At 42.4% G+C, this 17,400-nt stretch overlaps 1 long non-coding RNA gene across 2 annotated transcripts; it reads right to left on the bottom strand.

Annotated features, from left to right (window-relative positions):
• Nucleotides 1-1,638: 1,638 nt before the first annotated feature.
• LOC142575398 (uncharacterized) lies at nucleotides 1,639-14,659 on the bottom strand. 2 transcript variants are annotated; one of them, XR_012826636.1, is made up of 5 exons: nucleotides 14,238-14,659; nucleotides 13,360-13,453; nucleotides 10,400-10,585; nucleotides 8,179-8,340; nucleotides 1,639-1,723 (listed from the first exon to the last, which is right to left on the bottom strand). It is a non-coding gene; the product is annotated as an uncharacterized LOC142575398 (long non-coding RNA). The 2 variants fall into 2 exon arrangements; XR_012826637.1 differs by having other exon boundaries at nucleotides 1,639-1,720.
• Nucleotides 14,660-17,400: the final 2,741 nt, after the last annotated feature.

Below are 17,400 nucleotides of genomic sequence, written 5' to 3'. Positions count from 1 at the left end.
CTCCACCACTGAGCCAAGCCAGTTTCTTTTTTTTTTTCCTTATTACCGACATAGCCACATACAAAACGGGACATTTTAACAATACATGACAGTCACGATAAAAGTCTCTGCCATTGGTTGGCTGACACGGGGGCTAAAAATGCTTGAAGTTCGCAAGCTCAGTCATCACACTGCGCCTTGTTGGCTTTTCTTTTTGCAAATTATACCTTTCCTTAACATAACAAATGCTTTCGATGAAGTATCCTCTAACAGGCCGGGCGTTTATTTCAGCGTGTCTCACGGCCATTCTAGTTTTCATAGACTACGCAAGGACAACAGCATGAACACGTCATATCATACAATGGCTTCATTTAGAGTGGGCAAGAAACGAGTCCCGTACGGCGTAATTGGTTAAGTCATTCTTTAGGGTTCTCTGTAAGGTATCGCAATGGAATACCGCATCCCAGCAGTCAAGAAAATGAGGAAGAAGGACTTTTTGTGCCTTGGAGTGTGAACTGTTTACTATGCCGGAAACCCGAAACAGCCGAACACACTGAGCCACGCCAGCGCTTGCTAACTTCCAGCAGAAACATGCCATATAAACGTGCCATAGGGCCCGAGGAGACACACGATGCGACATGCGAGCCGCGTAGCATCGACACCTCCACACTTTCCAATGCAGTTGCATGTTATTACACCAGGTGGCACGCCATGCAGCAGTTGTATAGATAGTGGTACGTGTTACAGTCACCCGCAAAAGTTTACGGGGCACGGGTTTCCCGACAAACGTGGATTTCTACTCTTTTAAGGCGTAGCGCTTCTAATTTAATGGATCACAGCGTATTTCGCTAGACCTGTTACGGATCAAAGCTTTCAATTACAATGTAAAAAAAATTTTCCTTACTTTACAGAAAATTTGCTGGTAATTTGTGACCGAACACTCTTCCGTAAATTAAGAACAGTCATTTCCGTAGAACGGACAACTGTAAAAGAGAGACCGTAATAGAAGATACGAGTGCTTCTGTATCTAGAAAACGGAAGACTCTGTATTCTGAATCTGCACTATAACCGTTAAAAGTACGGTGCTTCTCGTAGTCAGAAAACGGAACACAGTGTATGCTGAATTTGTACTATAACCGTTAAAATACAGGTGCTTGCCGTATTCAGAAAACGAAAGACTCCGTATGCTAAATCTGTACTATATCCGTTAAAGTACAGGTGCTTCTCGTATTTCCTCTTGCAGAGCATATCTATTGTTCGGAGAACGTGCCATCGGGTACAAAATTGCCCAGGATGTGCGAGAGTCGACCAAATTTTATGGTGCATTATTTGCTGGGATCAGCCGTGCTACCATCTGCGTTCAGAATGTGTATATGTGACCCACTGTTTTCAGCGGTCTTGAACAGAAATGCAATTTGGTGAACCCTCGCACTTCCAGGGTACTTTTATGCACGATAGTACATCTCCTTTAATGCAAATATAATGAAGGCAGCCCATAGCCAAAGCAGCAGGTCACCATTGAGAAAACTGTCTTGCCAACACACTGACATGGCTGCAGAGATAAAACACTTTGCACTTTGTGATATGAATGCACTGCATAGCATATATACAAAAACGTGCAACATTTCACTCCTCAAGTTCTTAGATCACAGAAGCAACTTTATTTTCTTCAATCACTTGTCTTCTACTTCTTCCTGGTGAAAGTTGTTCTTGACCCCAAACGCTTGCAAGGATAAACTTGCTGCTGTTAGAAAAAACAAATAGTATTCGTGAATATCCATCCTAAAGAAAGCGGCAAAAAAGTATAATCACAGAACACGACAAAGCAGTAACTTCTGTGTTAGAAAAACATGCAAGTAGACCAACATTATTGGAACAAGGGATGTTGCTGTAGCCAACATTTCGACATAGGTGCTTGTCATTAGGGTAGCAAATGTTTTCCTTGGCTGTGTTGTTTTGGATTGTGCATAGCTCACTGGCCCCTAGCCTCGTTGGGGGAGAAGAAATTGGTGCATATAATAGGTCAAGAGAAGCCAAAGTGTTAAAATAAAGGAAGGAAGGGTGTGCTTAACAGTGGTGATTGTGATGGAGCGGGTATGAGCACTGCTGTCAGTACTTGCTAAGAGTAGGGGTGACCAAAACAGAAAACGATGTACACATGTAAGCAGTCATTAATCCAGTAGACCTAATCTTCCCAGAAGAGAAAATAGGTATCAAGATAAACAGTTTGCACTTTTGGAAAAGGGAAACGAAGAATTAAGGAAAATAAATTTTGTATCAAGATGCATCTGGTTAAGATCACTGTAAATGGTAAATGAAGGCACATTATGAATATATATTTTGTTGAAAGCCGATGAAGAAAAGATATATTAACAAAATAATAAAAAATAGGGACATTAAAATTAAACTGGGTATGACCATAAAACAGTAAAAAACAGCCTGTAGAAAAAAATGGGATGGACAATATGATAACCAGGTGCAAGATTGCAAAACGTCGAGCGCTGTTTATATTCATGCTGCTGTTGACGGCTTCAAGTTTCTGTCTTCCTGTGGAACCTTTGTCTTACTTGAACAAGGAAATGGGTCATTTTTTAAACAAGTCAGTTCAAATGCAGTTTAAAGCTTCAGCATTATTACAATGAAAGAAAATATTACGGGCAGTTCTCCTGGGTGTGCTTTCATTCACCAGTTATTTCCACCAGTGTAAGCTCAAAATTTAATGGTCTAAATGGACCTTAGCTCCTGGCAAACCATTAGCTGGTCTTTTTTTCAACACAGATGCCTGCACATTATATGTGTTGGCAGGAGCGCTAGCGAACTACATTATACTTGTTGCCACAACCAAGGTGAAACTTGGTAACAGTGAGTGAAAAAAAAAACACCATTCCACAATACTGATTCAAGTCATCTGGAAAAGTTGCTTAAGTTATTGTACACCCCCCAACCCACCATAGACATAATTACACACCACACTGACTCTCATGGTGTCAACCATGCTATTACAACACTAGGCATCAAGTGAGGAGAATTAGGGGATAAGAGGGCACAATTCTTTTTGTTATGACATCAAATGTGCTTTACATTAATGCTACATTCCAACTAACAAAGGAGCAGCCGGTTTGTGAATACGAAAGGTAATGACATTCTGTGCAGCAGAATGTTGCCGATGAGGTGTTATGCGCACAAGTGCACTCTTTCACACAAAATGACATCCTGCAGTCAAACCTTGTGCAAACATTAGAGTTTGAAAAGCACCACAGTGGAAAGCAGAGTGCTAAACTTGTTGAAGATTACTAAAAATTATTCGATTATTCATTATCCTTAGTGTTCATTACAGATTCACAGATTGTTCCCTACGGGTGCTGTAAACAGGCACCCTGCTTTCACAGTTGTAGCAACAATGATCTGTGGCACAGACAAGAAGAAATGCTCATGAAGTTTATGCAAGAGTATACCCTACAAATTACACCCCATTTCACATTCCAATGTGGTAGAAGAGGAAGACGAAAAAAACTATTTTCTGGTGGAGGATGCATACCCCAGAATAGAAGAAACAAGTGTACCCTAACCATTGCTGCTGCCGATGCCTGTGCCCTAACAGTTACATATAATATGGCAGTTACAATTGTTTTTCCACAAGCACTGCAAGCTGCTGCCAGTTTACCAGTACACAGCTGTAATAAATTTAGGGCAACTTAAAGCTCTCTAATGGATTTACCTCATATGACACAATTGGAATGCAATATTCTGCAAATAAGTGAAGCGCGATGTGCCATCCCACACAATGAAACACCTTTGAAGAATCTCAATCACCACCTGCACTCTTAGGCAAAGTTACACCCTTTGGAGTGCCCCTTCTGCCACACAATAATCGTTATCTGCCTTGATGCGTTTCCTTTCTTGAAAACGCCACGCCCGCTACTTTCCTGTCGGGAATGCTATCATGCTCATAAAGCGCATGCCGTTCGTTACTGGAAAGTACAGGGCTCGCAGCGTTAAAGAAAACGCATCAAGGCAGATGACGATTATCACTGTGTGGCAGAAGGGGCACTCCAGAGGGTGTAACTTTGCCTAAGAGTGTGGGCAGTGACGAGGTAAAAGAGTGTGTTCTGTGTAAAGTAGTGCACCTGTATAACCTAAAGCTGTGGAGAATGCAGGTTTCTAATTTTAATTGCACACAGTAAAAACCTGCATGCAGTTTTCCAAAACGCAAACCTCCTACCTTTTTGTTGTTGAAAGGTAATGACACGTAGGGCCATAACATGTACATTATGGGTTTCGTTCCCAAACGATCAAAGTGAATAGCACCACATAAGTGTTATGTGCCTTCTGTCTCACATTTTCTGTCACAAAATTGTTAGTGTCAAATGTTGCGATCGGCAGAGAAACGGATTTTTAGAGCAATATAAAGTATTAAGTACTGTGATCTCAGTTCTTTCACTGCTGTTTATGCATTATCGGGTGTTAATGTAAAAAAATGAGGAATAAATATGTGCGTATCTCACGTCACAACCCTCATGAGGTATTTAGTAGTCTGGATTATAAAGGATTCAAGATTTACAACGCAGGACAATTTTATTCGACTGAAAGAATGGCATCATGCCAATGATTCTGCATTTGGTGCTATATTTACTTGTATTTAGTTCAGTTGGAATGTGTGTGTATTGTCAGCGATATTGCTTGACATGTTTTAGATTGACTGTTTTCCCAATTTAGGCAAATTCGTATTCGCAAATAACCTTGTATGACACCAAGAACTTGCTTAGCAGGAGTATTTCTAATATTTGCAAGTTATGAGGCTCTTGAATGCATATCTAAGCCTGGGGTGCACGCCGCCCTCTAATCTCATCAGCAAGTTTCTGGAACTCATCTACGAGGTTTCTTATGATGAATGTAAAGTTGCTTGAACGGGAGAAATAGGGAATTTAAACAGGTGAATTATGCAGCATAAGAATGATGTCAGCAAGAAGCACTGTCGCTCAATGTGCATAGACTATCCAATGCAAGAATTATTTGGGATGATTTAAAATTCTGCCATTAGAACAAGATGTCTTTTAATCTATATATAAACTCTGATTATTCACTCTACTACCACTACCTTCACCAGAAACATTCATAATCATTATCCTATCTATGCCACAGCATCCTAACTAATATTCAAGCCATCATAAGCTGCTTTTTTACTGATAATTCTCTGTGGGAAAGAGGTGTCCATATGAAGACCATCATCATCATCATCATCAGCCTAGTTACGCCCACTGCAGGGCAAAGGCCTCTCCCATACTTCTCCAACTACCCCGGTCATGGACTAATTGTGGCCATGTTGTCCCTGCAAACTTCTTAATTTCATCCGCCCACCTAACTTTCTGCCGCCCCCTGCTACGCTTCCCTTCCCTTGGAATCCAGTCCGTAACCCTTAATGACCATCGGTTATCTTCCCTCCTCATTACATGTCCTGCCCATGCCCATTTCTTTTTCTTGATTTCAACTAAGATGTCGTTTACCCGCGTTTGTTGCCTCACCCAATCTACTCTTTTCTTATCTCTTAACGTTACACCCATCATTCTTCTTTCCATAGCTCGTTGCGTCGTCCTCAATTTCAGCAGAACCCTTTTCGTAAGCCTCCAGGTTTCTGCCCCATATGTGAGTACTGGTAACACACGGCTGTTATACACTTTCCTTTTGAGGGATAGTGGCAACCTGCTGTTCATGATTTGAGAATGCCTGCCAAACGCACCCCAGCCCATTCTTATTCTTCTGGTTATTTCAGTCTCATGATCCGGATCCGTGGTCACTACCTGCCCTAAGTAGATGTATTCCCTTACCACTTCCAGTGCTTCGCTACCTATCGTAAACTGCTGTTCTCTTCCGAGACTGTTAAACAATACTTTAGTTTTCTGCAAATTAATTTTCAGACCCACCCTTCTGCTTTGCCTCTCCAGGTCAGTGAGCATGCATTGCAATTGGTCTCCTGAGTTACTAAGCAAGGCAATATCATCAGCGAATCGCAAGTTGCTAAGGTATTCTCCATCAACTTTTATCCCCAATTCTTCCCACTCCAGGCCTCTGAATACCTCCTGTAAACATGCTGTGAATAGCATTGGAGATATCGTATCTCCCTGTCTGACGCCTTTCTTTATAGGGATTTTGTTACTTTCTTTGTGGAGGACTACGGTGGCTGTGGAGCCGCTATAGATATCTTCCAGTATTTTTACATATGGCTCATCTACACCGATTCCGTAATGCCTCCATGACTGCTGAGGTTTCGACTGAATCAAACGCTTTCTCGTAATCAATGAAAGCTATATATAAGGGTTGGTTATATTCTGCACATTTCTCTATCACTTGATTGACAGTGTGAATATGGTCTATTGTTGAGTAGCCTTTACGGAATCCTGCCTGGTCCTTTGGTTGACAGAAGTCTAAGGTGTTCCTGATTCTATTTGCGATTACCTTAGTAAATACTTTGTAGGCAACGGACAGTAAGCTGATCGGTCTATAATTTTTCAAGTCTTTGGCGTCCCCTTTCTTATGGATTAGGATTATGTTAGCGTTCTTCCAAGATTCCGGTACGCTCGAGGTTATGAGGCATTGCGTATACAGGGTGGCCAGTTTCTCTAGAACAATCTGACCACCATCCTTCAACAAATCTGCTGTTACCTGATCCTCCCCAGCTGCCTTCCCCCTTTGCATAGCTCCTAAGGCTTTCTTTACTTCTTCTGGCGTTACCTGTGGGATTTCGAATTCCTCTAGGCTATTCTCTCTTCCACTATCGTCGTGGGTGCCACTGGTACTGTATAAATCTCTATAGAACTCCTCAGCCACTTGGACTATCTCATCCATATTAGTAACGATATTGCTGGCTTTGTCTTTTAACGCACACGTCTGATTCTTGCCTATTCCTAGTTTCTTCTTCAGTTTTTAGGCTTCCTCCGTTCCTGAGAGCCTGTTCAATTCTATCCATATTATAGTTTCTGATGTCCGCTGTCTTACGCTTGTTGATTAACTTAGAAAGTTCTGCCAGTTCTATTCTAGCTGTAGGGTTAGAGGCTTTCATACATTGGCGTTTCTTGATCAGATCTTTCGTCTCCTGCGATAGCTTACTGGTTTCCTGTATAACGGCGTTACCACCGACTTCTATTGTGCACTCCTTAATGATGCCCATGAGATTGTCGTGCATTGCTGCAACACTAAGGTCCTCTTCCTGAGTTAAAGCCGAGTACCTGTTCTGTAGCTTGATCCGGAATTCCTCTAGTTTCCCTCTTACCGCTAACTCATTGATTGGCTTCTTGTGTACCAGTTTCTTCCGTTCCCTCCTCAAGTCTAGGCTAATTCGAGTTCTTACCATTCTATGGTCACTGCAGCGTACCTTGCCGAGCACGTCTACATCTTGTATGATGCCAGGGTTCGCGCAGAGTATGAAGTCGATTTCATTTCTAGTCTCACCATTCGGGCTCCTCCACGTCCACTTTCGACTAACCCGCTTGCGGAAAAAGGTGTTCATTATTCGCATATTATTCTGTTCTGCAAACTCTACTAATAATTCTCCTCTGCTATTCCTAGAGCCTATGCCATATTCCCCCACTGACTTGTCTCCAGCCTGCTTCTTGCCTACCCTGGCATTGAAGTCGCCCATCAGTATAGTGTATTTTGTTTTGACTTTACCCATCGCCGATTCCACGTCTTCATAAAAGCTTTCGACTTCCTGGTCATCATGACTGCATGTAGGGGCATAGACTTGTACCACCTTCAATTTGTACCTATTATTAAGCTTCACAACAAGACCTGCCACCCTCTCGTTAATGCTATAGAATTCCTGTATGTTACCAGCTATTTCCTTATTAATTAGGAATCAGACTCCTAGTTCTCGTCTCTCTGCTAAGCCCCGGTAACACAGTACATGCCCGCTTTTTAGCACTGTATATGCTTCTTTTGTCCTCCTAACCTCACTGAGCCCTATTATATCCCATTTACTACCCTCTAATTCCTCCAATAACACTGCTAGACTCGCCTCGCTAGATAGCGTTCTAACGTTAAACGTTGCCAGGTTCAGATTCCAATGGCGGCCTGTCATATACTTATTACCCGTTTTTTGATAAATGATAAGGGAAAAACTTCACACCAAAAATGCATTGAGTTTGAGCATGTTCTACATTTGAAGCTGTTGATTCTTTTTTCCCTTTGCCATCATTGACCCACCTGGTTAGCTATGTAGACAGAAAAGCTGCAGGAGAAAGGTAGGGGTGCCAAATTAGACTTGTGCCCCAGGGGACTTCTTCACGGTCACTGGAGGAACTGCCTGTGGCGTCGGCATCTTCCTTGAGGGCCATGGCCATGTCTAATAAACCTTGTCTCCACAGGCTGCATAAAGAAGGATAATTTTCTGAACTAAGTCATTTTCTTAAAACAACCCATTTAAGTTGTATTCGTAGCTTTGCACCACAAAATTGACACATGACTGGCCACTCAAGACACTTTACATGTATTCGCAGGCTTATTCCATGAAAAAACACTTTTATGTAGCACACGAGTAACAGTAACAGAAAAGTGTATCGGGAGGCTTTCATATTGCTCTACAACTTTTCATTGACACTTTTCATTTAATTATTTGAGATATTTATTAACTAATTAAGAATTATGTAATTAGGCAGAATGCAAAAAATAATCTGAGTATCTCCAAGCGATGGCAAACATTATCTTCATTCTGTCTAGTTACATCGCATTTACATATTTCTAAATCTTGGTGCACGATAGTTAAGACACCCTGTAGATCATAAAACAATATTACAATTTTCATAATCATCTCTTGCATGTTATTAGTGGCTATGGCTGCTTCAAGTTATTCTTTCAGTACGGTACAAGCAGTTTTGAAGTGAATTGTTTTGCATCGAGGGCGTGTAATCTAGAAAATCAAGCAAAAGGTCAAGTTGTGTTCACTATTCAGATGTTTAAGAAGCTGCAGGAAAAGGAAACAGGACACAACACCTAATAAACAATGCAAAATTTGAAAATTTAAACTGAACAAGAAACCAGTTTTTGAAAATGCAGAAAAAAGCCACCAGCTTACGTCAAATACACTCTTGCTATGTACTCCGAGTGAAGTTTTTACCGCAATGCTTGGGCACCATGTGAATGTAACAATGAACAACTCTGAGCAGAATATCAACACCACTAAATGAACTGGCCTTTGAAGATTCTTGATCTGAAATCCTCAACGACTTGTTCTGGCATTTAATCTGTCAAGCTCAATCTGCATTCTCAAAAGCTGGCTCTCGGCCATAATTTCTCTAAACGCAACATCAGCTTAAATCTCAAGATAGGGTTAACCTGTAAATAAAGTGGTTAATGCATGGCAAACATCATGAACACTAATAATAATAATATTTGGGGTTTTACGTGCCAAAATCACTTTCTGATTATGAGGCACGTCGTAGTGGGACTCCGGAAATTTCGACCACCTGGGGTTCTTTAACGTGCACCTAAATCTAAGCACACGGGTGTTTTCGCATTTCGCCCCTATCGAAATGCGGCCGGCGTGGCCGGGATTAGATCCCGCGACCTCGTGCTCAGCAGCCCAACACCATAGCCACTGAGCAACCACGGCGGGTAATCATGAACACTCTTACATGTTAACCAGAGGGTTCACTCATGCAGCCATGAAATTGTGATGCAGACACATGATATATTGAAGCTGGTTTTATGAAGTGTTTTATGCTTCCAAGGCTTCTTCTCCAGTTGTGAAAGCTGTCTCCACTAGCTAAATAAGCGATGAGAATAAAAAAAGAACTTCAACATGCTCACAATACGTTGGTCATTTGCAAGTAAACAGCAGCCTTTTTGGGCTCCCAGGTTGCCTGGGGCAAATCTAATATGCCACAGTACTTGCGTTACCCAGTACCAGCCACTTTAAAATGCAATGTGTTCAGAGCCCTTTCCCTCTGTTTTTCTGCTTTGGAAACAGTTTACCATGTGTTCAGTAGGCGTCGAGAAAGGGAACAGAAAACACTGTGCACCACTGATTTCTAATATGTTTTGCTGGATGCAGCACACCGCACCTGATGCAGGTGAAGCCAGTGGAAATGTGGCGTCATGCAGTCGCTTGTCCTGGAAGCAGGGCATATGGTGGACTAACTAGTGCGTGCGATCAGATAATATTGCTGCCGAAAAACTTTTCTTTGTGGTTTTTCACATTTTAGGAGGTCTCTACATGTCTGGTATGCGTTTTTATGACAATCTTAACCCGTATATGATAGTGTTCTCTTACATCAAGTTTCTTCATTTACCAGTGTTTCCATTGGACGCCACTTATGTTAGCGACACTGTAGACACTGCAATGAAAAAATTCTGGACACCTTGAAACACTGCTTGGGTAGCTTATGGCACATCAGGCAGGCATGTTAGGGGAAGAAATGCCACACACCCGTGCAAACGAAGTGCTGCTGCAAAGTTGTGAAGCACTAACTTCCGGGACAAGGTTGGCTTCAGTCGAGGGCGCTCGATGTGCTGTCCATCCCCTGTAGTAGAGATCAGTGGTGTGGACCCTTTTATACTGGCTTTTGTTTCTGGTCGGAACCGTGGCAACAGCTTCCACCATACTTTTTTGAACCTGCAACATGTGCAGAGAAAGTCACATCACTGTGCGTTGATTCTATGGCTTTATTGTTCTATACATTCTATCAAATTATTAAAAAATTCAGTTCGCACATTTTTACTGCTGTATATAGACAGTCTAGTTGCTATACACACGAAACATTACCATCCCTGTGACAGAATGCAACAATAGAAGCGTACACTGTAAAGCTACACTAAAATTTAAATTGATGTGACACCGTATGAGCATACAGTATGCTTACTGTATGCTCTAGCCCTGTGTCAAGTAAAAGTTAATTGTCAATCATTTATGGTGTATTTCTACTTATTCTGGGTCATCAAACTGTACAATCGATGTTCCAAGTTTACACATTGTTGGCTTTTGATTGCCTATGTGATCCGTTTCCTACTTACGCATGCAGTAATCCCACTGTAATAAGAAAAAAGAGTTAGAAAAAGAAATGCCATGATAATCTTCCACATTTGCTGAGGGCAGGAGCAATGGTCAATACCACGTGGTTCAAGCAAAATAAATACTCAGTTTTCACAAAGCTTAATTGTTCAGCAAGTAATAAAGACGTACACTGTGCGCCTCTGCATGACCAATAAAATCTGACTATTTGACACTGCACTAAGGCTGCTGCTTGGTACTGTTCGGCAGTTCGGCTTTGGTTTTCTCATATACAGAACTCTTTAGGTACCAGTAGTTTACTTTGCAATAAAATGGAACTTGGAGCACTGGTCATTTGCACATAAATAATGCGACAGCAAATATAACACAAGAATAGGAATATGGGTCTCTTAGAAAAAGTACATACACATTATGATTATAATGTGATGTGATGCCACAATGAAACAGAAAGCAAGGCATAGAAGTGGACGGCACTTCCATGCCACCAAAGTTATTGGACAGACAGTACTTCAGAAGTGCCCGCAACACAGTCAAAAAAGGCAAAGCCGCATTTCCTTGCGTTCAACACAATGTGTTGGCGGGCTAGTTGGTGCGAATCCATAAATACTTTGTTAAGCGCAAAACAATGGACACAAGAAAGACGACAGCACAAGGCGCTAGTCTCAACTGACATCACTTTATTGCGTCACTCCTTTATAGAAAGCAGAATCTAGAAGAACATGCGCAGTGAGCACCATGTGCAGGAACCACCAACAACCGATCATAAGAGCGCACTCTGCGACGGAATCCAAAATCCATATTGAGCCCTGCACAAGGTTAAAGAAGGCACACTAATGCACTGTAACCCCAATGACTGTATGAAGAAAGCTTCCGATAACTCTCGGGCGGTGGTATCACAGCACTTTTTCAAAATCGTAGTATCCCGAAACATGGCTTTGCACTTCCATATTTTACAATGTTGAGCCAAATGGGAACCTGTGCCTGTTGGTATGGATCGCTTATGTTCGCAATGTTTCGTGATACTACGATTTTGAAAAAGAGCTGTGATACCACCGCCAGAGAGTTATCGGAAGCTTTCTTCATGCAGTCATTGGGGTCACAGTGCATTAGTGTGCTTTCTCTAACCTTGTACAGTGCTCAATATGGTTTTTTTGGATTCTGTCGCATGAGTGTGCTCTTGTGATCAGATGTTGGTGGTTCCTGCACACGGTGTTCACAGTGCATGTTCTAGATTCTGCTGTCTACAAAGGAGGGACACAATAAAGTGATGTCAGTTGAGAGTAGCGCCTTGTTCTGGGTCATCTTTCTTGCATCCGTTGTTTTGCGCTAAAAAAAGCAATTATGTATTCCTTGTGTGTGTTTAAAGACAGCTCCACACACAGTAGCGATTCCAGTATTGCTGCCCAGTGGTTTAGCTGGCCGCAGTTTCAAGTGCCACAAAATATAAGGAGAGAAAACTGCATTATAGTCTTGTTGCAAACAAGAATATAACGTTAAGTGCATTCTGAGGCCAGAAACTATAGAAAAAAATTTCATGATGCACCACTGTGCAGGGTTTTATAGCAAAGTCAAATACATTTAGTGTAAATATCACACTATGATGGTACACAATGGTGGTAATCTGTAATAATATAAAAGGTGCCTTAATGGTAACACAAAAGTTGACATTACTTAATAATAGCCCTGTAAAATTTAGCATGCAGGGGCACCACTTGGTTAAACAATAGTGATGTAATGTCTATGTATACAAGTATTACCCATGCATTTCTGCCATTGTCCAAATGGCATAAATTAATGGGTAATACTTGTATACATAGATACTACATCACTATTGTTTAACCAAGTGGGTAAACTATGTCTGCCCCATACAAGATTAGAATTAAACCATAAATTATATATAGTCACCCTAACAGTAACTTCACAGTAAGTAGACGCCTGTTGATGCCAGCCTCCCCCAATGCTAAACTGTGCTGCATGCTTTACATAGAAATTATAGTGGTATCACTTAACTCTGAAGCTATTCAGGGCTGCAGCATTGTAGAAGACATCTACAAATGTCCCATTTCATGTATAACAGCCTGAATTGCTTGCACATCTTACCAAGTGCAAATTAAGATTACTTGTTTAGCATTTTTGCCTGCTAGACCACAATCCAATGTCATCAATATATTAACATATTACCTCGAAAAACATAATTTGGCTTATAGATTAACACCTTTACATACTCACACAGCTGCACTCTGTCATATGCGTTGCAATCATAAAGGAGTGCTTGTCCACCAGCACTCCAATGTCACTAACAGTGATCACTTACACATCTAAGTAGATGGTCATGATTCAGGTAGCAAACAGCCAAGAGAAAAAAAAAATCCACTCACTTTGAGAGCTACAATACTGCGATAACATGAGAGAGATGGACCCATTGCAGGCAGCAGACCTCTTCTCAGCTCCAGCAGAACAACAGCAACTTGCCTTTCAGTAAAAGAAAAGGATCGATTAGTAATGATAAGTTACCTTGTTTTTGCTGAGTATCAATACAATCTGACTTTCATGCATATCCACTTTCCGCTTTAGTAATACAACTGAATTATTCGTAAAACAAAAGAGTCTATGATGACACCATTCGCTTCTCTTGTATGTCCAAATTTTTTCGCACTGGTACCCCGTTTACTGCTTGCTTACTGACACGAATGCCTTGACTGCCCAGACATCATTCGAAGCAACACGTCTTGCTGCACTGCAAAGAGTTGCAGCAAGGAAACACATCAGAGCAGCCAGAGCAAAGAACTATTTTTTCTGGTCACAATTAAAACGTGACCCCAAGCAAGAAAGTAACGATCACAGGTAGTGAGCCACTGCTATTGCCTCGAACGTTTATTTCCGTATTCTAACAGAAGTTTTTGTATCGGATACAGTATGCTCTCAAGCCAATACAAGCGTCAATACAAGTGCGCAACTGAACGCAGTTTTATTCTACGCTTTTAACGCGAGTGAGCAAAAGGTTAGAAGTACCTCACGGAAACTGCGATCGAGCCGATCGCGCTACCACTGGATCGCGCTACCACTGGAATCGATCTGAAAAGATAGGGTGATCCCTTTCCCCATTCATGCGTCATTTCTGCCCTAAGACGTTGCATAATGGTCTTTTGAAACAATATTTCTGTTCGCGACACCGGCTTACCACACATCATTTTAACACCACACATCATTTTAACACCTACGTTATGCAAACCAAATAAGATTAAAATGGGCTTACCTCATGAGCAAGTTACGAGCGCGTAGACTGTTGAACACCCGTTGAGAGCAAGCACGATATCCGTGTCCAAGCGCATACGTGCACCCAAACACAGGACAACTTCTTCGATGCCGCAGCGTGCAGAGTTTTGTACACGAAGTGAAAGACATCCAGCGCAAATATCTCCGCGCGATGACGGCAAATGACGAGCGCACAAGCGTACACCACACAGCGACGAATTCGGAACTTTGCCAATTCGAACGTGCCGAGACTCAAGCAGCGTAACCATCCATCGTTTCTGTTCTTCGCTCCCGATGCGTCAGTCTCTCTTCCTTGTGGTCTTGCTCCACTCTTGAGTACAAATCAAGAGATGTTTGCGGCAAATTAACAACTTTTACAACACGACACGAAAAATTCCGGCCGACTACACATGTGCAGCTCAGTCTGCCACTCCTAGCGGACGTGCAGCGCGCGCTGCCCCCTGGGGACGTATTCTGAAACGTTCGCCGCCGCGAAAGTTTCGCCCTGGCCACGCCTCCGCCGTTGCGGCGCGCGCTGAATGGCTGCTTTGACAAAACCGGAAATTCACTTGCGCCACCTGAATTTCCGGTTTTGTCAAAGCAGCCATTCAGAGCGCGCCGCAACGGCGGAGGCGTGGCCAGGGCGATACACGTTTCAGAATACGTCCCCTGGTGCCGCACTCTGTGAGCGCGGAGAACAGAACAGAATCGGTTTCGTTTTCGCATTTGTGCTTTAGTTACTGGAACTGCAAAATAATTGCTTGACAATTAATTGAATTATAAAAGAGGAGAACGCTTTCTCTCCCGCAAGTTATTGCGTTTTATACAAACGGAGAGAGAATGCAAGAAGCAGAAAGGCAGGGAGGTCAACCAAACCGTTCGCTACTGGGGTAGCAAACTCCAGTGCGGCAATGAAGTGCAAAGCAGTGCACTGCGATGCGTCCATAAGCTCTAGTAAAGTGATAATTTGGGCTGGCTGGTGCATGTAATGAACGGGGAAATAATGAGTTGTGTCATAACATTTACCCATGTATAAAGCACATGGAACTAATGGTGTTGCATTCTAGGTCGAAAAGTAATAAAGCTTGAACGTTACAACTCGGCACTGGGCATTCTTTTCCGTCTTTTTTTATTCTTCTTTTTGACAGTACACACAGTACTAGCACGGTAATAGGTCCTTCATCTTCACTCACCTTCCAGTAGTTTGCACATATGTCGGTGCATGTTCGTCTTCTTTATTCTGCCGTACAACAATGAGCGCGCTTACCGGTCTTGTTTCAATATGAAGCGCCAAATGTTTGCGATTAGATCTTACCGCAAGAATTAACACATGAACAGTGAAGATTGTGCGTTGTCGATTTGTCTCAATGAATGGGCGGTTATTGTCAGAGACGAGATATTTTGTAAATATTATGGGAATGAGTTAAACCAACTACATTGCAGTTCAGCAATGCCCTTTCACACTTGGGTTAATTGCTTGCCGCATTCGAAAATTTCATCCGACCGTTCTACTTGGATCTATAGGTCGCCAGTCTCCTTCGAGACCATTTGTTGCTGAATGTAAACGCAGTTACGATCATTATACCACTCCCTGCGTTTCGGTACTGATTTATAATGCGTGCAATTTTTGGCGTAGAGCACCAATGTCATTCCCAGTGCACCAGCACCTGAGTCTCGTAAGCTTATTTACCTATGCATGTATGCCCACGGCTCTTCGTTCACTTAAACATATATGCTTTATTATTAACTGCAAAGTGCTTAATTTGAGAACATTGCGAGAACGCGTATATATTTGTGCATATGATCAGCGTTGCAAGGCCCATATGCGCGGCAAACTACGACCGGAATAGAAGATGCGTATATATATTTATACAATCTGTTATTGCAGCTTTTGGTAGAAGGCTAGCTCTCACATTTTGTACGTATCTTCATAATGCGTACAGTTTGCGTGTTCAATAAAATATTGTTAGCTGAAACTTTGTGAGTACGAGCGCTCATTCAGACAGCTTAAATTTTCTCACAATAATACGAATGTTCGCACAACAAAAATACGGAATTCTGTCTGTTTCGTGCAAAACAGTGTATAGCCGTTATATGATTACAGTGAAAATGTCCGTAAAGCTTAAAACGGAAAGCACTTTCCGTATCTTAACGGCAGATTTTGCCGTATTTTTGAAATATGACATATTTTCCGTATATTTACCTGCAGTTCTCCGTATAATGACGGAAATTTTTTACAGTGTAGAGGCTACGTACACAGGCTTCGCGGAAATTCGGCTCTTTCGCAAATCCCGCGTCTCGTAAAGTTTTGCGGGTGACTGTACATAGAGAAGGTTTGAGGAAGCAAAGAAGGCTAAGGTAGTGCATACAAATAGTTGCATAGGTAGCATTACAAGGTAGGTAGAGAAGTCGTGAGAAATAAAAAGAAGCTAAAGCAGATGTACACAAACATGCTTGAACGAGAAATCTGTTCAGCATACCTCATTAAATCCAGCAAGCTAGGTGACTGATTGTCGCCGTCTCGCTTCAAAGGGAATGCCAATAAATCATCATCATTAGCATCGTATCATGCCATTTGCCATGCGATGTGACATGCGTGCGGCGTAACGTCATTACGTGCAAATTTTGTATTGTCGTTGCGTTGTAATCCACGAGCTTTGCCGACATGTAGCAGTTGCATGTAGCAGTTGCATGCTGCATACAGCTAGAACTGGTTGACTCAAGCAGGCTAGGTATCACCATTCCGTTTCAAAGGAGATGCCAATAAACCCCCACCGCCACCACCACCACGATCATCATCATCATCATCATCATCATCAACAACAACAACAACCAGAAGAACAACAACAGCATGGTGCCGTGCCACGAGTCAAGAAATGTGACTTGTTCGCGTTGTAGTCTGAATACGTGTGTTTACTGTGCACGTTATGACGCCTCCTCGCAAGTGCGAACCACTGCTGCAGAAGCGAAAAGTACGGCTACGCGCGCGGTTGAAACCAGGCAACGTCGAGCTCAGCAGACCGCTGTGCAGAGAGAAGCGCAAGCCGGAACTCGCCGTCCGACGCCGGGCGAACAGTTCAGATCATTCTCGCGATGACGACGCGAAGAGGCTTCGCCGCGAGAACCCTCTAGTGCGTGCTGCCGAAAATGGAGCTCGTTTCGAG

This window comes from Dermacentor variabilis, chromosome 1, assembly GCF_050947875.1.
Source record: "Dermacentor variabilis isolate Ectoservices chromosome 1, ASM5094787v1, whole genome shotgun sequence".
NCBI lineage: Eukaryota > Metazoa > Arthropoda > Arachnida > Ixodida > Ixodidae > Dermacentor > Dermacentor variabilis.
The sequence above is the reverse complement of the archived record's forward strand: the minus strand, read 5'-3'. Positions and strand labels throughout refer to the sequence as shown.